Here is a 20,958-nt window from a genome sequence, read left to right as displayed (position 1 = left end):
CCAACATAGGATAATAGTAGACGAACATATAAACGGTAGGTGTACATATTTACTAGAAAGATGACACGCAAGCACGGGTTTGAATACAGCGACAAAGTACCCAAACTCGCGAAATCAAAGGTTTTGTTAAATGCTGTTGACCATGTTGTAACAAAAATGATGTTTTGCGCCCAAACATTAGACCATGATATTTTAAGTCAAGTCAGCAAGGAAAAATTGCACGCGTAAGAGCGCGCTTGACAACAGGAAAACAAGAAAGAAAGTCAAATAAAACAATAATTTACACAAATAACAGACTTACCTTGTTATTCATAAACCTGTAGTTTTTTGAATGCATGATGGAAGATTTATATACGTATTTATTCGAAGTACGCTAGTAACAGTATCACATGAAACCATTGGAAATCAATATGACGGCAGCCTTGCAAAGCACGATCACCAAGATGAAAATTACTGTCAGATGATAAACTCGTATACTAATATATATATATATATATATATATATATATATATATATATATATATATATATATATATGCAATGCGTTTGCGTTTATAATTCAAAACACTTTCATGACTTGAAATATTTGTTGCAACCAATTTAGAGATATATGTAGCTATGTTTAGTGGCATACATTGATAGCACACAATACTATCACCAGTGTACAATCATCACTGCGCGTGTCGGACGCCATCTTGAGTTGCTTACTGTAATCTTGTCTGTCAATAACGTCAACACGTTTAAGTTTTTGTTTTTTTAAAAACTAATTCAGTCGTTATTTTTGTCAAATTTCTCAAAACGTTAAATGATATAACACAGAATTGGACGGTGTTAGCATGCTGCTCATTTCCATGAAAATAAATTATATATTTTGTTTAAACCAGAAGTTACGTAATAAAATAGTTCCGCGAAGCGTGTCGGCATTTTATAAAATACTTACTAATTATCTCAGGCAAGAAAGTTTCCCTTAAAACTGAAATACCCAAAACATTTAATTCTGATCAAGACATTAGGACGTCGGGGTGGTATATATATATATATATATATATATATATATATATATATATATATATATATATATATATATATATATATCCCACCCCGCCGTCCTGATGTCTTAACCGATAACGGGTCCATCTGCTGTTTGCTCAGGAGACATAATCATTCCTATTCAGTTTTGAGTTGTTCAGCGGTTCCTTATGGTGGCGTTCTACATGTTCGTAATTTGCATATGATTAGAGTTTTACAGAAATAACAATTCCCAGAATTTCCTCACTGGATCTCTTGACCATCCATGAATGGTGTATGACTAATGGGTGTAACGTGGGTGATGGAATATACATCGTCGCCTTACTTCATATCTGAACCAATCAAAAATTGCTAGCGCCGCTTGATCATTTTCACTTCTGGATTTCAAATATAAATTGTAAAAAAAAAATACAACCAAATATAAGAAGAAAAAAATACAGCCGATAAATTTAGCGCTTTTTATATATTTTGTAATGCATTCAATTCAGTGTCAGAATTTGGTTTTGTCTATTCCGATGGTGTGAGCAACCTCCCTGTGGTCAATCAGGTTAGAAATTATAAATTGATGAATAAAAATACTATGTTTAGTGCATTTGTCATATCCTCGAGTTTTTCATTTTAAAATCGGCGGGGGTGGGTTGGCTTGGATGATCGGTGGGTGGGTTAGAAACAAAGGGACTATGAGTAAATCCTATACATGCCTGCTTCATTTGGGCTCATTTCCTGGGCCTTTATAAAGTAAGCAGGGAGTAGACAACCAACATGCCCAACACATGGGGGTAGGTAACAAAAAAGAGAAATACACCAAACAGAGTTCTGGAAACAAGTTTCTTAAAATGGACGTGGACATGAAGTTCTCGTGAAGGTTTAATTATCTGTAAATTAGAAAAGGCAACATTGTGTACAAAGTATCAAAAAGGAGATGCACACTAAACTGTAATTTCAAACCATAGACTGTAGTCGATTCATAAAAATCAACATTGATATTCGATCAGTGAATGTATATTCAAATAAATAAAAAATATTAGAGGCTACATATTGCAAATTATTTTAATTATTATCTATAACCGCGTCTATTTTATAATTTCGATTTCGAAAAGGCAAATACTAGTATCCGATAGACAGGATCTTATGTAGGTTACAAATATACAAGGAAATACGGCAGTCTATATCTGCTGTGCACATCGGTGACCGATAATATTTCACCTAATGTTAATGAACATGCCGTTCTCTGTTTAAAAGGTCAGTCGTGTTACCGTCGTAAAATGCAGAGATGAGTAGGTAAATTGTGCAAGGCGTGAGGTTATACCAAAAACGTTTCAAATTGTATGTATGCAGTCTTGGTCATTATTTATCGAATGAAAGAATCAATTCATTCGAAACTGCCTGACGATGAAACATGAACGGTTAATATGTTTAGGTAATATCGGATTTGTAAATAAGCACTGGCTGTTAATGGTGCATTACGTAAGAATTGTAGTTGTTATGAGGCTCACCCCCCCCCCCATATAATTTCTTGGCTACATGTGAGATTATGTTAACTTATATTATTTTGATTAAGTCTTTATTTTAAGATTGAGAAAGGCAGCATGCATCAAGGAAATGTTTCACCCTGAAAGGAAAACTTCTACCACTGTCTAATTCCAGCAAATGTATCGCTCTTAAGAACTGTGAAATAGTTCTTGTCAAAATCACAATCTAAGATTGTTCTCTAAGACAGTGTGCGACAGATGGCACGTACGTACATGTATATATGTATATATAATCACACATGCAACTTCAACTAATCGATTGTGCTTATTACAGAGGTGGAGACAAATTAGGCGTAATAAAATGAGAACGGTGTAATACGGCGATGTAGGTGTAATATGACGAGGTAGATATAATAGGATTACGTAGGTGAAATATGCAGCACACGAAACAAGAGACTCTTATATCTCATAAGAATTAAAACTACTGTCCAAATCGTGCTTGAAATAGTCGAAAAGCTATAAGAATACCACGAACACGATTTAGATACTCCTGACTTGTCTGGCGCAGTCTTATGTCACCATAAACGTTACATATATTGTGAAACATCTGACATGCATATCCAAAGTTTAATCCTTTCCAATTACATAGTATATCCTGATTTTAAGTACTTGCAACAAGGATGCAGTTAGACAATTTTCTAATGTAGCACTATAAATTTCATACATGGTATCTTGATTTGTCTACGTCAAGCACGTGACTCTATGGGTATACATAGCTACGCTACTGTACAATTATGAATTTTATAAAGTAGTGCCCCGCAAAGGCAGCACGTTTCCTTTGGCTTTGTTACTTTTTTTATTTCTTTTAAACAAAACACTCTGGCTTCGTACATAAAGCTATCGTTCAAATCAAATTATTTTTATGTACACACGAAATTCACGTACAACATAATAGCAATAATATAGACAAAATACATAGAAAACTCAGTATATTTAATGCATATTTAAGTTTGCTAATGTTTCTGTTCTCGTTTAACCAGACTCTGGCGTGACTCCGATATTTATCGCTTATTTATTTCTCTTCCTCTGCACCTGAAAATGAACTCTATATAAAAAATTCAATCAGTAATAATTTTGCATAACATATATATATATATATATATATATATATATATATATATATATATATATATATATATATATATATATAATGTATTTTAAAGGTGTTAAGTGAAGTGGTGCTAAGAGGGAGAATCAAGCTCATTTTATGAAAAGAGTCAGTTAATATTAAAGTATGACAATTAAAAAGATTATCGTGCGGAAGCGAAAACCTGTATTGCTTTTACATAATGTATGTGGACAGTCCAAAAACACAAATATGAAAATTGTGTGTTTATGTGATATGGCTTTTATCAAGAATGCCCATTAACCTGTCAACCAAACAGCTACGTTGCCAGTTTTTTGTTTATAAGCTTCTTTGTTAGCGTATTATTTAGACCTTTACACGATCATGGTTTAGCTTGTAGGATACACGGTTCTAATTATACGGAAGAACTGTGAACCAGTCTAGAAATGGGTAAACAAATAAGAGTATTTACCGGTTTGGGGTTCCATAATTGGTTAATAATGAAAATTAAAATTTTAGTAAAAATATATTTTGAGAGCTTATCCTATATGTAAATAATAAAAAAAAATATAGACAAATTTCTACTGATGCAATTTTAGTATTTTTACAGGCTTGACTCAGGAGTACTCAATAATGAAAGTAGCACCTGATTCATTTGGTGCAGAATCAATAACATGTGTTTCATGCACATGTAGATAAACAAAATGCCGTGGCTCATATGGTGTTTTCCACACATAAGCTTGCACCAAGGTTAGATGTGCATGGATAATTATTGGCCTCATCATCAGCACCCACACATTTTAAGTTATTGAATTTTGAATATGATAGTGTTTCCATATGTTTACTATTGGAGTTGAATTAGTACCGTGAGTCCTGTATGCGACTTAATTAGACAAGCTAGCAGAGTACACTGCAGTGAGAATACGAAGTAGCGCGGTGTCTCATGGGGGAAAAGGCACGGTGAGTACTTACGTTCAGTAAGATGGAGGATGTTAATTATATGCGGTCTCTCGAGCACCGGGAGTGTGATGCAGCTATAACCGATGATCCTCGTAGACTAAGATCTCACGAAACCACTCGATAGGTCAAACTGAACGAAACTTTACGGTTCTGCGGCTTTCTGTATCTATACCTGGATATAACAACACGTGCAGGATAGCTGAAGATGAGAACCAGGCTACCTCTGTACTACTTCTGCCTGATTTATCAGTAAGTAATGGGTTTAGATTGAACAGAGCAAATATCAGAAGATTCTCATGCTTTTCGTGAACCCATTCTATGCCAGCTGTGATGAGTATTTGTAAATAGATGAAATGGAATAACGTTGGGAATATGCTGTTTGGGGCCTCGGATGTCCGAGTAGTCTAAGGCGCTCACCTTTACATATCTCTACAACTCACTCGTTTGCGTGGGTCCAAGTCTCGGCTCGATCAACTTTGGTATGTGAGACAGACTGCAAGTAGTTTCCCGTGGGTCGGTGATTCTTCTCTGGGTATTCACAGGTTCTTTTCTCTACCTAATACAATGGCCTCCACCTGTAGCCTATCATGCACTGAACAATGGCTTTAAAACCTTAAGACAAAACAAAAATACGTTGTTTATTGTCACCATAGCTATATGAATGGATTTAAGGGGGTTAAATAAATTGTATGACATATATCACAATAAACTTTCTAGTTCGATTATAAAACAGTCAACATCATGCATTTTCTCGGTGCCAACTAGACATGACTAAGGCGGATTACGGTCGGGTTGAAACGTGACACTGCTAAAAGCGAAGATGGACACTCTCCTGCAGTCGGCAATAAATGAACATAATCGTCAAGCAAAAACGATAGAAGTAAACTTTCTTGAGAATATTAGATACACTTAAAGCTTCCAGATCAGTCAATATTGGAAACTTATAAAAGGCTATCCCGAAAAGAATCTGATGAAGAATCCACTTCTTGTCAAATCAAAACCCAGAAAAAAATCAAAAAACGTGCTGGTTTGGATAACTTTCTTCGTTTTATTTGAGACGTTAAATCAGTGCTGTCCAACCCGCGGCTCATGGGCTGATTTTAAATGACCCGCCAGAGCTAGAGCAGCTATATAGTCCTTGCTTTTCAGCTTTCTGCTGCGGCCATCGGGTTCAAGAAAAACATTTTCCAGTGGCTAATGGTGTCAAAAAGGCTGGACAGCACTGCGTTAAATGATAAAACTTGCAGTCTCATAATTGTTTGATGACCTAACTCTCTTTTACTGTTAATTTCTACCCTCTTGCCTCATAACTGGAGATCATCCTTCCTATACCCAATCCGTAAACAAGACACCAACATGGACTTCAGATTGCTCACCTGTCCAGCATTTGTTTGGGTGTTTGGAATTTTTAAACGTAGCTTAAATAATTTAGTCATATCGTTACGATATCTGCAGTGTGGCAGTTTATAGTGGTGTCTAGCACTTGAGCATCATGCCGCAGACATGTATCATTATAGCCCAATGAGTCACATTTTCCAGGCCAACCAGTCCCAACACTAAGTCTTAATGCTGAGCGCCAATCAAATCAGCTGCTACTGCCATTTTTAAAAGTCTTTGGTATCACTCGGCCAGGATTCGAACCCGCGACTTCCCGCATCTGAGGCGGACGCTCTAACCACTTAGGCCACCTGCGCAGTGTGTCGGACATCTGTCTAATAGCAAAATACAAGAAGAGATGGCCCAGAAATCTGGGATTCTGTAGAAATTTCTTCAAATGCTGTTGATAGCATATGCTATGGAAATACCTGTTCCAAAGTTCCTCTAGTTTTATATCTTCAGTAGTATCATTTGTCTCGTATGGAAAAGGCCCAGTGCCAAACACGTTGTGCCAATTTTGGTCAAATTATTTGTAAGAGCCTTTTGAGATAAAAGTTGTGTGAATATTGCTTTTCTACTTAATCAATGGCAGCCACATCTGATGGTGAAACGGATTCATTTGTATAAATATGAAAGAAGTTAAGGGAAGAAAACTTGCTGTGAATTTTAATTAAAGTATATTAAGCCTCTTTTGGAGAAAGTGGTTAAAGTGTTTTGTAAGTGTAGCAATATTAACTGTATTAGCAGTGTATTTGACTACGGCATGCTGCCCCAGTGCTAGATATCATCATTAGTAGAAACGTACGAGCCCTTCAAGCAAGGATGCTGTCTGAGTATATGCAACTTTCCGAATAAAAACTGCTTAGTGGTTTTTGAGAAGTCGTTTAATGGATTTTCCATTTTAAGTAACGGCAGCCATATTATTTAAAAATAAAAGTCGACAACTGATCTTAAACAGATTCCTTAATAATATTTCTAGAAGTATTTCATGACTATAAGTGACTGTCTTAGTACGTTGTTAGAAAGCACTGAGCTCTCATGTCCTTGGTATAATATAAACAATACTGTGCCGTTAAAGCTAACAGCACCCCCGCAACCCCGCAACCCCCCCACCCCCCCCCAAAAAAAACCCATATTGAAATGAAAGATTACCTCGATAGGAACGATGTCGAGTTCATAGGATATGTGGAATCAAACATATAAATACAATAATACCAGATATTGTTTTTACACAGTCTGGTAGTTCTACATCTATATGACCTGATAAAATATCTACATACATGTTACTTCTTTTATTCTAAGTCGAGTTTTTAAAAATTGTAATCCCAGATTATTCAGCAAGCATAGCATCATTAATTTTGTCTATTATATCAGCTATCATGATATTATACGAATTCCCATTTTGTTTAGTATAACCTCTATCATGATATTATACGTATCCAGATGTGGCGTTAGGAGTACGCGGGGCCTAGGGCCGACCATGACCGCGCGGGGCCAGAGTATCGGTATCTCGATTGGTATGCTACTGCAAACACTGATTATGTCTAGACTAGATCAACTTTCGCGATTTGGCGCATGAATTTAGTTTTTTCATTATTCATAAAAAACTCCTGTTCGTGGACAACGGGTATTTTAATCGAAATAATAAAATGAGACCTTAGGCCGGAAGCGCTGGGCCCCCCTCAAGAGCGGGGCCTGGGGCGGTCGCCCCACTTGCCACCCCCAAACGCCGTTCATGTACATATCTCCATTTTGTCTATTATATCCACCATGATGTTATACGTATCCTCATTTTGTCTATTATATCCTCTATCATGATGTTATACGTATCGTCATTTAGTGTATTATATCTACTGTCATGATGTTATACTTATTCCCATTTTGTATATTATATCCGCTATCATTATGTTATACTTATTCCCATATTGTCTATTATATACAACATCATTGCCTTATACTTATTCCCATTTTGTAAATTATATCCGCTATCATGATGTTATACTTATTCCCATTTTGTATATTATATCCGCTATCATTATGCTATACGTATCCTCATTTTGTCTATTATATCCACTATCATGATGTTATACTTATTCCCATTTTGTCTATTATATCCGCTATCATTATGTTATACTTATTCCCATTTTGTCTATTATATCCGCTATCATAATGTTATATTTATTCCCATTTTGTCCATTATATACACTATCATTATGTTATGCTTATTTCCATTTTGTCTATTATATCCGCTATCATTATGCTATACTTATTCCCATTTTGTCAAGTATATCCGCTATCATTATGTTATGCTTATTCCCATTTTGTCTATTATATCCGCTATCTTTGTGGTATACTTGCCCTCATGTTTTAAATCTTGTACAAATAAAAGCGGGTTGTTTTTCCAAGCTAAGAATACTATCAATCAGATTCGTCCTAATCCGAAACTTAATTTGTTTGTAGTTTTTAGTTGTCTCAGACATGACGTACAATATATTTTCGTTCATTAAACTTCAATACATTGTCAATTCTAATGTGATTATCAACTAAGAGAAGCCCACAATCAAGTAATTAAAATCCACAGGCTGTGCCAGTTACAATATAATCGATCTTACGTGTGTATAAATTTCAAGCAATTTGTCTGTAGTTAGGTTATTTACAAGGTCCATAGTTCATTTTCTTGTAAGTTTTTTGTCTCTTTCTAATAGTTCAATTTACAGAGCATATTATTGTATAATCTTTGTGGGCTTCTTTATAAAGCTGTGAGAACCTTATTAGCTCTGTTCGCCTTTTTCTTTCATTCGTGTGATGTCTAAAAGTTATATGTTTAAAAAACGTTATGGCAAATCTTAACCTTGGCATTCGTTAGTCATACATTATTCCAATGCACATTGCTGGTAAAAGTTTTTTTCTGCATGTTTCAATACCTTAAAATTACATACGTTGTGTTTATTAAGCTGGTCTTTTCAAATAAAATCCGCTCCGCGCTTAGAAGATGAAATGGTGCCAATGGAGGGCTGCGTGTCTAAGATAACATTTTTATTATGTCACTGATTGTCAAGCTTTCAAGACAGCTACATTTATATACACACACACACACACACACACACACACACACACACACATATATATATATATATATATATATATATATATATATATATATATATATATATATATATATATATATATATATATATATATATGTAACAGGGGGCCCCTAGTAGCCGAGTGGTCTAGTATAAGTTTTAGGTTTCACATTATAGGTTACTGTTACATATATATATACAGTAACCTATAATGTGAAACCTAAAACTAAATTATCAAACATTACTGTCTCTAATACTGATGCCATACTGGGTGGTGTATGCAGTCCCGTTGTATTTAATACCGGGATAAATGACAGGCAATGAATACACCTCATCACCTAGCTTAGATATAACCCTTACAACACGTTTTAATTGCAGATGACGTTGTCTTTGTATGATTCGGATGTGAGACCACAGGGCAATCAAATTTGTACTGAATGGCAACTCAATTTAAATGCCGTTAATATTAAATTAATATTATTCAACTGTTCTCACTAGGAGGCCAAGCAGTTTGTTTACTCATATGATGCATATAATTGTTGACACCTGCAGATAACAGGTAAACAATTTAATCAAAATAGAAACACGAAATCTGAAATATTAAACCTTAGAAATATGGCAGTCAGGTACTGGAACAAACTCAAACAGACCCTTTGTACATCAGATGATTCATTTACTTCCATACTGACCGCTCCGATGACCTAGTGGTTAGAGCGTCCGCCTCGGAAGCGGCCGAGTCATACCGGAGACTTAAAAAATGGTACTAACAGCTGCCTCGCTTGGCGTTCAGCATTAACAGGTTAGTGTTAGGACTGGTCGGCCTGGTGTCAGGATAATGTGACTGGGTGGGACATCATACTACATGTCTGCGGCATGATGCCCCAGTGCTAGACATCACTATAAACTGCCACAATGCAGACATCGTAGCGATATGACTGAAAAATTGTTAAAGCTACGTTAAAAATCAAAATTACATCACATCACATTACTTCCATACTAACGCATCTATTAAAGTAAGTCACAAAAGTGTAGAGGACTAAATGTAGCAGCTTGAAAAATACTAATCGTTTTAACCACATGACAAAAGTTTCGTGGAATCAGGCCTGAAGCATAATAATTACATATATTTCCAAACACTGTGGTAAGCCCATTAGTAGAACCACGGGGGCCCCGAGTGGCCGAGTGGTCTAAAGCGGATCACTGCCATCTCACCTCTGTCTGCGTGGGTTTGAGTCCAGGATTCGGCCAATGTGGGTATGTGAGAAAGCTTGCCAGTAGCTTCTCGTGGGTCGGTGGTTCTTCCCGGGGTTTTCCTGGGTTCTTCCTCCACCATTAATACTGGCCGCCATGCATAGCCTATCGTGTGCTGAAAAATGGCGTTAAACCTCACAACAACAACAACAATAACAAGTAGAACCACGTCAATACCTCTATGATGATCTTATCTTCAGGCTAACAATCCATCAAAGTCTTTCTAGGATGGATTGCACAAAACTGCTCTACAAAACATTTAAGGACGGTTCGAACGTCTCTAGCACCAAAAAGCCATTACTGAATATACAAATTCATCATATAATAAACTCACAAAATATATCCCAACGTAGTCTTTAGGATGCAATATACTAATATATAAAAATGACCGACGCTCTTCTGGACAAAAAGAATTACCAGGATTTCCAGATACGAACATCTCTTATTTTTAACTGAAACTATCTTTGGTATTCTTCAGATATAACAAGATCGTCAAATTATCTGCTATGGTACACACACTAAAGGTCAGCTTGGAGTCATTTTCATTTAGGATAAAATATACATCATTTGAAGTCTTTTGGTGAAAACTACGTCATAGTGATCATCTATTCAGAAGCAGCAGTGACAGCAAGATATTTAAGACTAACAGATATATTGGATCTAACACTGGACATCGTTTTCATTTAGGACCAATTAGGTATCATAAGTAGTCTAATGGTGGAAGCCCCATGTTGATATAGTCATCTGTTTGGAGAGAAGTAGAGATAACAATATGTTCAAAATATGACTTTCCATTCTCGAGGAACAGTAAGAAAATAATTTTCTTGCAAGATGGCTGCTGTGGCGGTAAGATGACATGTTATATCAACGCCATTCTCATTTAATATATGAACAGGTCATAATAAATCTTCTGGAGAACCAACCCACGTCAATATGGATTTATGTATAAGTAGGGTTGTCGTAACAAGATTTGTAAGATGGCTACCATAGAGGTCATATAGGATTCAGATAGGGATTATTTTCGTACGGACCAGCTAAACATCATAAGAAATCCTTAAATGAAAACACCATATTAATGCGACCATTCTTTCAGAAGGAGGAGCGAGAACAAAATTTTCAAGATGGCTGTCATGGCGGTCATACTGGACGTCAGATCGGTACAATTTTCATTTAAGACCAATTAGATATCAAAACATCTTTTAGACAAAACCTGATACTGATATGACCATCCATGCATGAATAGTAGCAACATTTTGATAGTGGTCTCTGTGGCGGCCAGTTCCGTACCATCATCATTTAGAACCAGCTAGAACTCATTAGACGTTTGTTAGTGAAAAGCCTACGTTGATATGACCATCCATGAAGGAGAAGAAGGTTTAGTGTAGGATTGTATAACCTTGTTACAGGAAAAATTATTTATTCGTGCTTTAACATCCGAGCAGAATCATGTGATTGTTGTGTACAGTATTTTATTTGGAATTAATCAAATTATTTCATCTTTGGAAATACAAAAAGTGCTCTGATAATATTCTTGAAAATAGAGACTTGAATTTATATTGAAATTTCCAGCAGGATTTCTTCTTTGATTGTATTACTATGTTTAACAAACGGCTGTTGGCATATCAACACTTTACAAGCCATCCACAGCCATATCAACACCTTCAGTGTTGGATTTAATTTGAATTTCTACTAATGTTTATTCCGAAATTTTATTGTTAGGACTTGTGGCTTTAATTTTAGGATTATTTTGAGATTTAATTTGCAATACCGTACGCTTTTTATTTACAGTTTGTATTCTAAAGAAACCAAATATTTGTTGAATTTTACATATATTATTTTTTTATCACACTTTTCTGTTACTAATTGTAAGGGCGTAGACTCGTAACACCGGGACATATACATCAGATTTGGAATCAGTTCTAGAATATAAATATTGCCAACACCCAGTTTTTCTTTGAGCATTAGAGTATGTGTACTTAACAGAGCGCTCCACTGTCACATATTCTGGCAAGAATGGATTGTCATAAGGAAAGGTATGAATTCTATCAGTATACAAAAGAAAACTTCCAAAATGTAGACAGTGTCGTCGTAGATCTGCAAGGTTTCTTGGGTAAACTGTTCTGGCGATATACAAGGAAAGATATCCTCAGACAACTTTTGCGACATGGTCCAAACATAAAGATTATTGGACTTTACATGGACATTTTACTTTGATGGCTGCTCCGAATTGTAATTCGGTAAATATTTATTGTTGGCCACATAATGCGTGTTGGCAAACAACAGAAAGTCCGCCATGAAGTCCTTTCTCGATCAAATAATGCATGTCGATCGCCGTAATCAATTCCAGCTGCATATTAGATTTCTTTAGAGCAACATCAAAGGGCGTGCTCGTAAAATACCAAACAGGATCTGCCCGTAGTGGAACATGCAGATGAATTTGTTCCAGGCCTTACAAGCACGTAATAAGTCCGTATTATAAATGTCTCCACTGTCAAGCTGACTAAAAAACTTTTTTTCTAAGGCAAACTCCTTTTATCGAATTGTCCCACGATGATATAAAATCATACGGGTAAATTCCCCTGTGCGTGAGCATGTCAAGATGGTCTTCTTACTCATTCGAGGTATTTCAAAACGCTTTGTATATTTGATTGATGTACCTAACAAGGCCTTTATAAACCGAAAACTGCCTATAAAACGTAGTCAGCCATGTGAAAATGAAGTATAGGATTCCATGATTTTTTAAAATGTTAAGTGACTTTATGGTTAAATCCAAAATGCCTTGCAATCGAATGCGAGTCATATCCACGCAGATTATGCAGCGCCACCGGAGTAAAATCATCTATCGCCATCCAACGATTGTAGCTGTTGTAAGTAGCACCGCTACATTTCCCCGTAGAATAACAATGATCGTCCACTATGTCGCAAACATGTGGCTCCTCGCAAATCCAACACAATTTTCATTGTATTAAATCATTTCTGCTGTCTGGCAGGCATATTAATAATTTTTGCCGGAGTGATGCGGCTAACATATTTTAATTCGCCAAGCAAAATATCTATGAAATGTTCTACGCAGTCAATGACGCATATCCATTTCATGAATTTGATGAAGCTTTCTTTAACGTAGATCAGTTTGTACGAATATCAGAAATGAATGTGCTCTTGATATTCTCTGGTAATGAAGAGTCCTGCTTTTTAGAACCAGTGATGGGAACAGTAAGCGCTTCAAAATGGGTAAAAATGACAAATGTCACTCTTGTTTTGCGGATATCTTTCCAAACGCTAAAATATTTTTTCTTTGCCTGGCATTACAGCACTCGAAGCATAAATGCAGTCCTGGACATCATGCTCAAGCAAGTTTTCTCGTACATAGCCATGAAAACAGTTTCTGCAGTAGAAACATTTGCCAGTGTTAACTGTACTGGCCACTCATAAGCGCACAAACAATTTTGATCCAGCAATATTGGCTATATCTGTTCTCATTATGAATGTCGAAGACGTCGATATTGTTTTCGATAGCCACTGAGGACAAATGAAGAGGGACGATTTTGCCATTATCAGAAACAAAAGCATAAATTGAAAACTCATTTAGTTTTTCAAACCTTGGCATGTCATTAATCTGAACAGGAAAACTGGTGATAGTAGAATCCAACTGGCCATGTAATGCTGCGTGTTGGGTTATTCGGTTACCAGTTTAACGCGGGAAACTGCGCAGACAACACCGGCTAAATAAAACCCTTTTGGTTCTTTATGATATTAGCACCGTTTTGACTCTTTGTATATCTGGCTGGCAGTTCTAAAATAGATTGCCCAGGAAATAGATTATAAGTGGATGTGCTTACGATGCATCTTGAAATGTAAAGCTCTTTCCAACCAGAACCCGTAAAATATATCTACATCATTTACAACGGAATTCGGAAAACCCCTTGAATGTCTACGTTTTAACATGTTTCAAGGCTTACTGATAAAATGTGCTTCAGATTCCGTGCAAGTTATCTTTGTATAAAAACGCTAAGTCAATACATAATTTTATGCTCTGTCACCCTCACTACGCTGCCAAACGCTAGTAACTTGTCAACGTTTTGCAATACAAATTTGTTTGGTCATAACCAACGAAAACCTGCTTGCGTTGAATGAACCTCGAGAATACGTTCATACTATATAATCATTCATATGTTTAACCTCTTGTTCCAGCCATCGATAGGACAGTATGCTGGTTGATCCAAGAAACGATATAAATTCTGACACTGTCGCCCACTTTGAACCTTTTCTCTGAAGAATAACTTGTTTGAAAGGCTATTACGATTTTTCTTGTGGTTAGCCTGCGCTGGAGTAATTCCAATACCTCCGTGTTTGATATCTTTGTACTTGTTCACTAGAAATTTCAACACGTCTAGATACTTACTCAGCTGAATTTTGTAAAGTACTTCCACATCTAATTTGTTAGCGTGTGACTGAATATTTTACGACAACGGCTTTACCTTCAATGAAGGCAGAATATTTATGAATTTTGCTTTCTTCAGGTCAGTTTTAAAATTAGATATTGAACAATCCTCTGCTAGGATCAACCCAAAGCTTTGCTATTGGCATGGCAACGATGCAAAGACGTAACTGATAGCCATTCCCATTTTGTTTTTTTTTTAGCAGCAAGCTCCATGCGTACGTGCCAAACACATTGCTCATATTCAACAAGTATTTGAGGCCGCCATTATTTCTGGAATATTCGTTCATGTCTTTGAGATCAGCAGACCAGATGCCATCAACATCTTTGGCGACAACTATCTTCGGGAAATATTCTTGCTGACATTTAATTCTTCATCCAGTTTGCTGTGGTCAACAGACGGTGAGGCAGAGAAACCAGCGGTTGTGACTAAAACACCAAGCTTGTACTTGCAGCCCATACAACCTCTGATAGAAGCTCTTTCTGGACATTCTCTAACCACTTTGACTTTTAAGCGCTGATAACTCATCTAACATAATCTGCTTCAGGCGGGTTTTCCTCTGGAAAGTCTGTGTAGCAAATGTAGATGTAGCATCTACTTGATATTAAGATTTTTGACAGCGCTTGAACATTTGCATTACGTTACTTATGCTAAGGATTATCAGCATCTGTGTAATTGTGTCGTTGCAAAGCCCAGCCTAATTTTGGCTTTGGAAGCTGTCCAATCAGCTTGTGAGGTCACAGGTGTCACCATTAATTTTACAACGTTTGCAATCAGTGCAATAGCCAGCTATCGTCAGAACAAGTATGCATATATATTTAGCAAACATAACAGCTATTTTGGCTCAAGTTCCAACAAAGTATGTATGTAAGACAACAAATGCCTCTTTGTTACAGGTTTCTATGCAATCGTCTGAGATAGCCTAAACAAACCTAGATTTGTTGTGTGTGCAGCAAACCGCACAGCGACTTTATTACAGGACGTCCGTCGTTTTTGTTTGGGACTGTATTTGTTCGGTAATCAATCTACATAATAAACACAACGAAGCTGTCATTATACTTGACGTTTAAACAAAACGTGTTTCGAAACCAGCTTGCGATTGTTTAGAATTGGGTAAGTGTCAAAGTTTAGTAAGATGTCTAAAGTGAGTTTTCCTTTATATTGTGATCGGATAAAACAAATACAGTAAAGACCATATGTTGATTCCATTGAATTATAAACGTAACCACGCTTTGCACCAAGAATATATTTTTGAAAGCATCGCATAGTCGCAGGCCAAGGAAGACAAAGAATTCTACAGCATCGCTACCTGGCTTGCTGACAATTCCAGTGTTCCAGAACGTCAAAAAATAATTTTCAATGTTTAAATCGAAGCATTCCTCATTCTTATTTTTAGGCAGCATATCCTTTGGAAAAAAATACCGCGAAATGACTTTATGTTTTTGAGTCCTTATTCGATGTCCAAATTGCTTAGATGCGCGTTTTTCCAGAATATTGGAATCCTCGCTCTCTCCTTTTTCTATCCATATAGTAACCAAAAAAGCTGGACAAGAAGCCCCAGGTTTTAGTTGCACTGAAGACTAATCAAGTACACACCTTTTCCTGCTGGTTTTTGTTTTACATCATGTCATGTTCTAGTATTGTCAATCAACATGAGATTGTCAACGCTAGATGATAACTATTTTCATGTCAACATAATCGACATTGGGCAGCCGTTAAATGGGGCCAGTGCAACGGTTTTACCTTGTGTTTCAACTTCCTTATACGACATTTCTTTGTAGACTGTTCAGACAAAGCGTTTCCTGCAACTCAGTCGTCTGCCGCTTCTTACCTTTTCCGTGTCACTAGATATTGATCTAGAGGCTTCTGGCATTCCAAGCGATACAAGAAATGTATCAACATCTTGGTTTTGTGCATAGCTTCCTGAAGCATAAAGTACGCGCTAAAATAACTTCTGTCGGCTTAATATTCATGTATATATCTGAGATTGTCAGAGTGGGGAAAAAATCTCGACTGTCATTACAATATGATCTTTGATGAAAAACATGACGATCCGCCAAAACACGTATTGGGGAAAGCATAATGTGAACCCTTTGTTCCAATAAAAAAGTTCTGATTGGATGTTAAGGCTAATTGGGCTAGTGCTTCACTAGATCAACCTCAAAATAATTATTATTCAATTGCAAGTATGCAAGCAGAAGAGCTAAAATCAGAAATTGACAAGTATGAAGTCGTCACAAATTTGTGCAACAAGAAGGGCTCAGACACGCTCTATAAAAACATGCAGAGGTGGTGGTAAAGAGTATTATCGATTATATGATTCCGTCTAATGTCGACGCAAATCTTAAGTTCAACCAAACCAAACGAAGCAAATTTAAGCCGAATTATCCATAAATTACAGTGCTGCCTACATATGTAAGAACTATCATGTTAAGAAAAAAGATTTCAAAGACAATGGGGTCAAAAGATAAAATCAAATCAACTTCTTTTTATAAAGTGTCTGGCTTGCATCTTGATGGCGTAGACACGATATTGCAAGTAATGGTTCTTCCTGAAAAAAAAGATGATCAACTAGTGCAGCAATCGCAACCAGAGCAATCGCAACCAGAGCAGTCGCAACCAGAGCAGTCGCAACCAGAAGAAGCCCAGGCAGATGAAATACCAGACAATGTAAAAACAAAAGAACCGCTGTAGCCTACTATCATAACTTATATCTATCCTTTAAATACACTTGCAGCTGCTCTTGGCTTGACCTTGACAGTCAAAGACAAGATTAAGTTTTTGCTTTTTTTTTTAGCGATAAGCTTGATAAAATGCTTGATGGATACCTTAATGACGCACCGGTCCCAAATGGTGATATGGACAGTCATATTAACAACCGCCTGTTTGATATGACGACACATGAGCAGTATTTGCGTGAAACTACAAGCCCACTGCTTATCCTGATAAAAATAAAATAGAAATGGAAAAGCTAGCAAAGGGGTTTAACCTTATAGTTAGACGTGTAAAAATACGAAAATATGTCGCAAATATGTTTTATCAGCAGCTGAATTTGCTGACTGTTCCGATATGCCATTACAGATTTAGAAGCTAAAACAATTGAAAACTAAAAAAATGCAAACTGGATACTTTGCTAGAGCAAGAGAGCTTACAAAATAACAGCAGGTAGAACTTTGAATACAGATACGTATGATGCGAGATACAAGTCTATCGCTTTATATAAACGTTCAACAGCTTTACAACAAAAAAAACTAATGGATAAAGTTGCAGAGGAACAACCGCAGTTAGATCAATCACGGCCAAAGGAGGAGGAGTCGATTGTCTAATCATTTCGTATATGATTGAAGATATCACAGATTTTAATCACATTAGCGAAAATCAGCAGCCAAAATAGCACGAAACACTTATTTTGTTTTCAGGAGTATTATAACAAAAGTGCCATTGTTTCAAACGGTTATTTTTGGTCTGGCAACAGTTCAATTTGTATTCACAAAATGAGGTCGATCCTACTGGTGTCATGTTGAATCCCTTTATGCTGATTATTTCAGATTGTGTAATTGCAATGCATGCTAGTTTTAAAAAAATCTAAAGTTACATCATTTGCATGAAACTTTGTAATCAGATCATAGCGTGTTTGCGCTGATCCACTTACTGCATTGGTAACCTTGTTGAGGAACTACGCGTAATAGACAATATCATAACCGTTCTTAGTCCGAAAACGGTTTCCCGATATGAGAAAATGTATGCAAAGATTATCAGAACCAAAACACGACAATGGCGCTCAAACAACGCACATCCACAAAGTGTCTCGTATTCTTCCAACAGAAAAATAAGAACTCGCTTTAACTCGATAGTTATTTTACCGTAACAGTACAAAAGCTTCTTTCTAGGTGATATTAATGATCTATCTCATAAATTAGTATGAGTATTTCAGTCATCGTCTTTTTATTTCTTTTTATTTTTAAGTCACGAAAGTTGGGTTCTGGTGAAAATTAAAACACAAGGGGTTTCGTAGGCGGCTATGAATGCCTCTGCATACATATATTTGAAGACTGCCACCACCAAATCTGCGTTTAACAGCATATCAGATCATCAAAACTACGTGTCAGTAATCAGGTCAACATATCACGATAAGCGGTAATCAGGGTTATCGTGCAGTCAGACATACGACTATAAAATCTGGTTATGTTAAAGTTGAAAACTGATTTCTTGTGGTCAAGTTTGTTGTATTCTTCTCCTAACATATGTCCGCTATCTTCTAAATGATTGGCAATGTTGCATAAAAACTCCGGATTTTCTGGTGACATCTGGTAAACCATCTTTGGATCGTTTTTGACAACTCTGTACGAATCGTTAACTGATCTATAACACATATCATGTTGATGACGTCTTCTCAATATTAGTTTGCTGGAAACAAATTCCAGGAAGGCATCTGCGTTTAATTATGCATCAATTATTCGTCTTCAGTCAAAGTTGTACAATAATAATAAATTATTGTTTTGTTGTTGCTGATACAAAATGTCTTAGGTTTGATATCTTGTTCTGAATTGTTTTCTCTCAGCCAACTTCGCGAGCGACGTAATTATAAGTGATCTCAAATACTGTTCACTGCAAGATCACGACCAAGTTTTCGTCTTGACATTTGCTTGCGATAGCGTTAATGACGTCAGATATATCATGTGGCTAGCTCGCGATGTCAACAAAAATGCAGGTATTTGTTTTCAAAACGTAATCAGTTATGCTTCTGTAGGCTCGCCCAGGTGAACAAAATCCTCGTAGATACAAAACAAACTGCTACGATTCCCATAACCTGAGGGTATTTCACCTACCTTCGGTAATCTCTGTTATGACATTATCTGTCGTATCCGGCGCAAAATGTCAGTTTTTCCAGCAATTACATACGAAAATTTGTAAGGCGACCAACAAGACATCTAGCCTAATAATATTTGCGGAAGACAATATTCTGGCAACTTGTCTACGCCGCTAACAGAGGGGTATTTGAATTACGGACTGAAAGTGTTAAATGTTTACATACAATAAATAGGTAAACTAATAGACCAGTCGAAGAACTTAATGAACATGAGTTGTCGCAATTGTCACGTAAAGGGACGAAAAAGAGCATGTTGTTGTTGTTGTTCTAGGGTTTAACGCCATTTTTCAGCACAAGATAGGCTATACGTGGCGGCCAGTATAACTGGTGGAGGAAGAACCCTGGAAAACCCAGGGAAGAACCACCGACCCACGAGAAGCTACTGGCAGGCTTTCCCACGTACCTACGCTAGCCGAGCCTTGGACTCGAACCCACGCAGACAGAGGTGAGGTGGCAGTGATCCGGAACGGTGAGCGCTTTAGACCACTCGGCCACTCGGGGCCCCTAAAAAGAGCATGTAAAAATCACATTATACAACCAAGTAGTGCATTCTTTTCAAAACTCTATATTTGTTAATAAATGCGTGAAAATATACAACCTTTCTTCCAGATTATTCTGTCTTACTTTTCGACATCAATACCACATTCTTTTGTATATGCAATTCACATTTCATCAAATTCTCTTTGTCAATTCAATACAAAATTTGCAACTATTACTGTATTTTTTAATCAATCATGAACATCTCTGGCAAAAACATCACAATGTTTGCCCGATATTTGGCAAATGGAATAAATTTAACTTAAAACATAAAACGGTCTAACATATAGATGAACGAATAAACATGTAGAATATAAAATAAATTGTCTTTCATATTCTTTGTTATCGAATTACCTAATCTATTGGGGCCCCGAGTGGCCGAGTGGTCTAAAGCGCTCTCCGTTACGGATCACTGCCATCTCACCTCTGTCTGCGTGGGTTCGAGTCTAGGATTCGGCCAATGTGGATATGTGAGAAAGCTTGCCAGTAGCTTCTCGTGGGTCGGTGGTTCTTCCCGGGGTTTTCCCGGGTTCTTCCTCCACCAATAATACTGGCCGCCATGTATTGCCTATCGTGTGCTCAAAAATGGCGTTCAACCCCACAACATCAACATCAACATCAACCTAATCTATTAATGGCATAAGCAACCGGCTTCTGACACTTTAATCGTAGTTATTTATATAAACTATGACATGCTACCTTCTTCATTCATCCGGTTTTATGTGTCGGAAAGACGCCCCCTTGTGACATAACACTTATTACTGATATGAGATGAGGACCTAATTACTAGAGCCGTTAAAGGTCAGCTTCA

At 36.8% G+C, this 20,958-nt stretch overlaps 1 protein-coding gene across 10 annotated transcripts in view; it reads right to left on the bottom strand.

The window, feature by feature from the left end:
• LOC149793319 (monocarboxylate transporter 14-like) overlaps positions 1-20,958 on the bottom strand; it is a 47,142-nt gene that overhangs the window by 20,874 nt on the left and 5,310 nt on the right. For 3 of the 10 annotated variants that reach the window (XM_089967292.1, XM_089967296.1, XM_089967293.1), the window contains exon 2: positions 5,005-5,199. The exons of 6 other annotated variants lie outside the window; for them this stretch is intronic. The gene's annotated coding sequence lies outside the window, so the exon portion shown is untranslated. The remainder of the gene's footprint in view (positions 1-5,004; positions 5,200-20,958) is intronic. One more of the 10 variants, XM_089967298.1, reaches the window with a different exon arrangement.

Source organism: Sinohyriopsis cumingii, chromosome 8, assembly GCF_028554795.1.
Source record: "Sinohyriopsis cumingii isolate HCF-2022 chromosome 8, ASM2855479v2, whole genome shotgun sequence".
Lineage (NCBI taxonomy): Eukaryota > Metazoa > Mollusca > Bivalvia > Unionida > Unionidae > Sinohyriopsis > Sinohyriopsis cumingii.
The sequence above is the reverse complement of the archived record's forward strand: the minus strand, read 5'-3'. Positions and strand labels throughout refer to the sequence as shown.